Source organism: Corvus brachyrhynchos, unplaced genomic scaffold (genome assembly GCF_000691975.1).
Source record: "Corvus brachyrhynchos isolate BGI_N302 unplaced genomic scaffold, ASM69197v1 scaffold258, whole genome shotgun sequence".
Taxonomy (NCBI): Eukaryota; Metazoa; Chordata; class Aves; order Passeriformes; family Corvidae; genus Corvus; species Corvus brachyrhynchos.
In genome coordinates, this window is record NW_008240122.1 from 2,821,525 (window position 1) to 2,828,946 (window position 7,422).

General features: G+C 38.4%; 1 long non-coding RNA gene across 1 annotated transcript in view; it reads right to left on the reverse strand.

Annotated features, from left to right (window-relative positions):
• Positions 1–671: 671 nt before the first annotated feature.
• Positions 672–7,422, reverse strand: part of LOC108449242 — a 47,607-nt gene continuing 40,856 nt past the window's right edge. The window contains exons 11-13 of the long non-coding RNA XR_001865396.1: positions 6,719–6,801; positions 6,507–6,595; positions 672–3,122 (exon numbers count right to left, since the gene is read on the reverse strand). This is a non-coding gene — a long non-coding RNA (uncharacterized LOC108449242). The remainder of the gene's footprint in view (positions 3,123–6,506; positions 6,596–6,718; positions 6,802–7,422) is intronic.

Here is a 7,422-nt window from a genome sequence, read left to right on the forward strand (position 1 = left end):
CTTTGGAAGTGTGATTCATCCCTGAGAACACAAGACAGCACATCTTCCTTGAGGAGTCACAGAATAAGCTGGGTTAGAAGGGACCCAAAAGGATCATCAAATCCAACTCTCAGCCCTGCACAGGGCCACCCCCAAGAGTCTCAGCATGTGCCTTGGAGTATTGTTCAAATGTACCTTGAATTCTGTCAGGCCTGGTGCTGTGACCATTCCCTGGGGACCCTGTTAAAGAAACTAATTTCTAGCACACCTGTAACTTGTATCTACTTTTTTATAAATTGTGAACCAAAAATTCATATGAAACACCACATACGTGGAACTGAGGAACACAAACCACAGAACTATTCCAATCTCAAGCAGTTGTAGAGAAAGAAGAATCCCAATTAAGATCATCAGACCACTCTTAATGTTGTCTTATTGCACCAGTGAATAAAGATAGTTGCCCAAAATCTACGTCTTGTTATAATGCATCAGTAAAGTAACTAAGGCATTCATACCTTGAACTTCTGGAAAGTATTAGGAGCCTGGGTTTAGAGTTGGGAGTGAACACAGGGTTTTCATAAGAAGAGACACGGTCACAACTGACAATTCATCAAAACTGAAATTATTACCAGAAGAACTTCCTGTCTTCAAAAAAAAAAAAAAAAAAAAAAAAAGAAAAAAACCCGAGGTTTTGAAATTCTAAAAATATGCCATTTCAACATTTTTAAAATAAAAAGTCATGGTTTTGCGGTTAAAAGTATCTTCTCCTGTTGAAACTTAATTTAGTTTATATTAAAAGGTTAAAAAAAGATAAAAAGGGGTCACCATTAAAATGAAATATATTTGTTTGTTTCTTAAGTTACTCACATATTCACTGAGTCCCATGCCAGGCCTAAAATTTCAAAATCAACAGAATCCTTGTGGGGCAAGAAAACTGTGTTCTGTATATCCACACAGCAAAGGGAACATTAGCAGTTCAATCTCTTCTCAGTTTCCTTGCACTGCAGCTCAAAAATTACTTATGAGAACCCCCCTGATGAATGGAAACATAATCTAGTTCTCCAGTCTTTTAAATGTTTAGAGACTTCTTTTATATTATTTATATTATTACACTTTTTAGAAGAAAGCCACACAGCTAGTCCTAAGGGGAATAAAATGGAGGAGTTCCTTCAACCAAAACAACCCCAAATTGTTCTTTTAGATTAATGAAATCAAAGCATTAACTATACACACCTATATTTTACTATGGCCATTGCATGGAAAATAGATTAGTAACAGTTGTTGCTGGAACAATTATGCCAGACTAGATTATGGGAGTTTTTTTTAAAGGATAATATATTTGAAAAACTTAAGATCAGTTAGAGGCCACTGTTCTTTTTCAACATCCATCTTTCCCAATCATCTTTTCAGAAAGGCACAAAACACAGTAACGAGAGAAAGTTCAACTTATTTGAATCAGTGCGGGTTATAAATTTATGCAAGTTAAGACCAGAAAAGACTGCTCGATAAAGCAATCTGAGTGCTTCTATATGACAAACTATCCAATTTCCTCTGGGCACTCTCATATTGTGCTCCCATCACTGTATCTGACTGACACCATGCATTTGGCTAAAGCAAGCCTTGATGACGGGCCTCCACCTGAGGGACAGCTGAGATATTTATTTAGGCATAGCATACATATGTAGAAGACGATGGCCACTAAGGGAGTTTAGACACAGACACAAAGGTAACTAGCCACTGACTACAACCTAAAACCTAAAAACTCCCTCTGGAATTATGCCTATCCATTTTGGACACAAAATCATCAACTTTCCCTGAAATAGTTGAAAAGCTATACCACCATGTTTTTTCAGATCTTCTAGGATTATCTAGGACATCCCAGCTATGCAGTCCTAGCTGTGCTGCCAAACCCACTCAGCACTGAAGAACTATTTTTTCTCATGTCCAGCTGTTCAGTCAGGCGCATCTTTACCAAACTTTCAACTGTCCCACTGCATTTAAGTTTCTGCAGTGACTGATGCCCCAAAAGTCTTGAAATCTGGAGGGGGTAAAAAAGCTCTTTTTCAACTGGAGGACTGCTATAGGAAAAAAAAAACCTTGTTTTAAACAGTATGCTAGATTATCCTACAATGAGAGGAAAATTAAAGTTTAGCTTAGAAATCATCTACAATAATGAGAAATATCTTTGGATTTCCTTCATGGGATGTGTTTTATTTCAGTAAGTCTAGGTTATTGATTTTATTTACTGCAGTAGATCAGATAGGGAAGCAGCAGCCTCTGTGCTTGTTTATACACTCTTTTGTTAACTGAAGCACATTCTGCTCTTTGGGGAAGAGGAAGGGTCTCTTTAGTCCCCAAAACCAAATTTCCAATATTATAAAATTATGCTAGTAATATGAGTTGTTGCGACAGAAACATGTAGAAACATTACAGTCCATACTTTTTTAAATACTGTAGCATAATCAACCCCAAATCAGGAGATGGATTCAGATTGGTGCTATAGTTATCACTACTTCTAAGGAGTTCTTTGTAAGGTATTTGTGAAATTATAGAGTATGGCTCTTTAAGCTAGAAAAGACCACATAGGATATTTCATGTACTTCTCTGTAGTACAACAACATAAATTCACCCAGCTGTGTATCCATTGTTTGCTAAGGCATAACAACCCCTCTTGGTTTGCAGACTTCAAGAAATGGTAAGCTCACTGTTTCTCTTCATAATTTGTTCCAGTGGCTGTTAACTTCATTGTTAGCAACTGAGGAGTAACACTAATCTAGGTGGCAAGCAAAAAATACTGGGAATAGCACTACCTGTTTAAACAATGATATTCAATATAATTAACGTTCTTTTTGCCAGGTCTGTTCATTGTAAAAGCAACAAGGATTTAAGATTTTTTTTTTTTTAAGCAAACTTTTTGCATTTGTTTCTCATTCATTCATGTTTCTAGAAGCTTTTAAAGTTTGGAGGCAAATCCATATTCTGGTTTCCATCTCCATAGGCCACAATGCTCTCAAACAATGACTGGTACTTGCTTCTGTAGATTTCTGTGATTTCCGTGCAGCTTTTTTTCGGGATAGAATGGAAGCCGCCTTCTCACAATGAAATTTTTCCCATACGGACTCATAGCTGAAAGTTCACGAGAACTGCACATGCACAAAAAAGGAAGAAGAAATGTGAATACTCTTTGGGATGTCACAGAACACATTTCCAGATAAAATAATAGTCTGCATTTTTGCCAATCTTTCCACCTTCAAAGTATTGGACGTGTATTCATCATCAGATATTAAATATCATAAGCATTATTTTACTAAGGTCCAGCTTGACCATCACTGTCAGATTTAGCTGCTGCAGTTCCAGGGGCGATAAAAACTGTTGTGTATGACTGACAGACTCTGTAGTGCATCCGACTTTGACAAGTACATTGGCAGTAGCATTCTTGGAAATCTCAATCCCTGGAAGAGAAGTAGGATACTGCAAGAGTGTGGGGCACAAAGGCTGTCTGCTACCATATATTAAGACCGGGTGGTCTTGATGGGTGGGCTACAACCCCCTTATCTGCCCTCCCTCTGCAAATCTGTGCTTACTTTGAAGTTTTACCCTTACAAGTTCTGAGTCCTTTATTAGAAGCTGAGGCTCAGCAGCACAGAGGATTAGCCTTTATTGTCTCACTCATGGCCAGGCCTGTCTGAAGGTCCTTTTCTTCTGTAAGAAGTGGTTATTGACAGCAGAAGTCCTGTGGAGGATAACTCCCAGAATACATCCGTACATGGTAATGGACCATGGTGCAGTGACTCCTGAGCAAACCTGACAGCTGAGATAGTCCTGGAGCCCTGTGCAGAGAAGCTGCTAAGGTCCCAGAGGAGACTCTGCTGTGTTTATATGGCCCTGCACCCAAGTAGTCAGCCCTAGCTCTAGTTCAGAGTCACCTTGATACAGCTCTACCAGCTCAGTGCCCATCTCACCACGACTACGGCAAGCCACGGCCAGGAACTGCCCACTGCAGGGGATTGTTACAGCAATCAGCACTTCAGAAATGGATGCACAATAAAGACATAAAGAAAGCAAGAATGTACTTCAAAGTTTCATGTTTACCATCTGTTACACTGGCTAAGAGGGAAGCCTAAGTTTGATTGATTTGATCAAACTAAGCAATTCAAGCATCTTCTCCCTAATTTTAGGCCAAAGAAAAATGTAGCAATGCAGAAGCAGACGATAAATCAAAACCAGAAAAATAGAAATTAAAGCTCAGTTCTGGCCTTTCATCTTTATTACCCTTCTTTATGTGCATATGGTAGGTGTTCAATTCTTTCCAAGTCCGTATGATATTCCCTTGTGCTTCAGGAGCTCTAGAGCTGTAGTTGTCTATAAAAAGGCAACCTAACAGTTTCCTGTGACTGAGAGTTGAATGTGTTATTTGTTACCAGCTGGTTCATGGATAGCTTGAGTCCAAGTCTTGGCTTTAAGTGATCAAACTGACTTTAAACCACTCACTCACGGGGTGCATTTATGTATAGAGAGAATTCTGTTGCAATATTTTATTTCTGAATTATGCCAGATGACTTTTTTTTCCTAAACCAATATTAAAACCAGAATCTATAATATCCCAAACGCAGACTGCATTTTTTGGAAATCTGATACCAAACGTAACAGTAAATGAACCCTTCTGAAAGGTTAAAGTTGCTTTCATATAAAACATTTTCTACCAGGAAATGGAAGCAGAATGTTGAACTAAGCATTTAACTTGAAAGAACTGTGCACAGACTCCAATGGTTGCATTAGCCTTTCAAATAAAAAAAGCAAAAGTTTTTTATGAGCATACATAGTTCTAGCTTCATAAAAAGGGTATTATGGTGACAAGGCAAAATGAATCCCAGTATTTTGGATGCTTCTTTTAACCTTCTGAGAGAAGGTCATTAACTATTTTTTTCACAATATGGTTAAATTCATCTAGTAGTTCTGCTCCCTTCACTTCCCCTGCATCCTTTCCTCCCTGACAGGCAGGCCCATTCCTTCCCTTCCACTTTCTGATTTTCACATGGCTCCTCGATGAATGTAATTGGATTACTAAACCAACAGAAAGCTATTCATGTTTTTATTTTGCTGAATTGGTTTCCAACCAGCTGGCAAGGTGAACCAGCTCTAGGGGTTATACAAAAATTAGAGCTGGTGCACAAGCAATGGTTGAGAACAGCACTCAAGATTTTCTTGGGAGACCTAAAACCCTTAAAGTACCTGTTCTAAATAATGTGACTGCCTCTTAAAAATACACTTCCTGTTTGAGATGGTGGACCTGTTGCAGTAGATTCTGCAAGAAACTGATGAATGAAAGTAATCATACCAGATTTGCCAGTTACAGAGACAACAAAGATTAATGGCAAACATACACCATGGGGTGGTTGCCCATTCTCAGGAGCAAACATTCCTGCATGAGGGCGCTGACCTCATGACACATCTTTATAGAAAGCAATCAAAAAGTGTCTGTTTCTTGGGTACAATCTTCTGCTTTGGGGGGAAATAAAAAAATGCCAGCTTTATACAGTTTCCTTGAACAATGATTTTGATTCTGTGATCATTCAGGAAGGGAAGAAGCCATCCAAATGAGCTTGACACATTGAGCCACTGCTGATTTGCCAGATTCCAGTGTCCTCAAGTGTAACACAGCATTATTATTCAGTGTTCTGTATTTAAAATCAGAAGTGATTTAATCTGGCTCTCTGCCATACCACTTGCTGACATGTTGACACCATGAAAATAATGCACAGCTCTGTGACCACACTACTTTCATGCCTCATACCGGGAGAAACAGACAACGCCTGCTATTATTATTAGCCACATCTTAGATACCTTGGAAACATGAAAAATGGACATCAAAATTATTTCAAACATTTGTAGTCTCCAGCCCCAAACTTTTCATTACAACTCAAAAGGAACCTGTGCATCCACTGTGATTAAAACCAGAGATTGTTGATTTACATCTCACATCCTTTAAAAGTCACCCTTCTAAGATTGTTTATAAATAACTGAGTTTGTTAACTGACATAGGAACACTGGCAAGACTTTTCTCTGTTAACTGAAAAGGCTACCATTTTAGGAGAAACCTCAAAATGCAACAAAAACGCAGTTCTAGACTGCAAAATTTGAAATAATTTATATCAGACACTGCTCTCTGCTAACAGTACCCAGTCTACTTCTACTCTTCAATCATTTCAAAAGGTAAACCTACCAATGCCATCACAGCACGCTCATCAAACCAAAGTGAAATTGTGGTTTTCACTGGGGAACACCGTAAAGCAAAAATAGCACATTTAATATGCTACCTCCTCCTTACATGAGAGTTTTTTATCATCTAAATATCATGCAACCTCAGTCATATTGAGGGCAGACAGCAATATATGCTGCTTTTCACAGGACATTTAACAAGACTGGAAGTTAACATCTGTATCACCTGTACCCAGCTATTGTTTCATACACTCACCCCTTCAATCCTCTGACTACCAAGCAGAGAAAGGGGCTGGTTATATTTTTACCTTTTTGCAGTTTACAATAATACAAAAATTGCTCTTCTTCATTTCCCTGGGCTTATGTTGTCAGAGCAGGACTGTGATGTGCTTTCTTCCTGTGAAGACACACAGGAGTAACTATTAAGTCAGGAGAGACAACAGAATACAACAATGAGAAACAGAAAGCAAATCTTTATAGGTTAGAAGTTGGGGTGGCTGTGTTATTGTGGAGAACTCACCTCAATCCTCACTCTGTGGCCATCACTCATGAAATGCACCTATATGGTTATGCATTTGCCTACTGACTTTAGATTCCCAAAGCCTGAAATAAAAGAATATCTGGCTCAAAACCACTGAACTGTGCAACTGGATCATAGCTTCTCAGGGAAAAACAGATGTACGCATCAAAATGCCTTGCCCAAATAAATTCCTTTAGAAACTTTGGAACACAGCAAGCATAAAAAAGAAAGGGAGGCGTTCTTTTCTTTTTCTGCTCCTATGAGACCGTCAGAGCACACAGAAATTTGGTTTATTTCTGTTCAAGGATGAATACATTGGACAACATTTTGTACTTGTCCACATTGTTCAAAAGGATCAACATTTTGAGAGTCCCAAACCAAGACCAATTCTTTCTGTTTTCTCCATTAAGAAGACCAGGAATCTTGTGGTCTCTTTTCAAAGGAATGTCTTTGTCCAGAATCTTGCCTCAGAGATTTATTTTCACTATATTATTTAGAACAGAAAAGAACACTGGAATGACTTCCTAATTTCTTTAGCAAATCTGTTCTTAATCTACTTTATTCCAAGCATTTTACAGACAGTTTCTTACATGGTGTTCTACTCTGAGGTTCTGTAATTACACGCACAGTGGTCAAACTTTCTCTTGACCAGAAAAGACTGGCTGTAATTCCAGTAAATTGAAAGGAAAAGTTTGGGGAAAGAG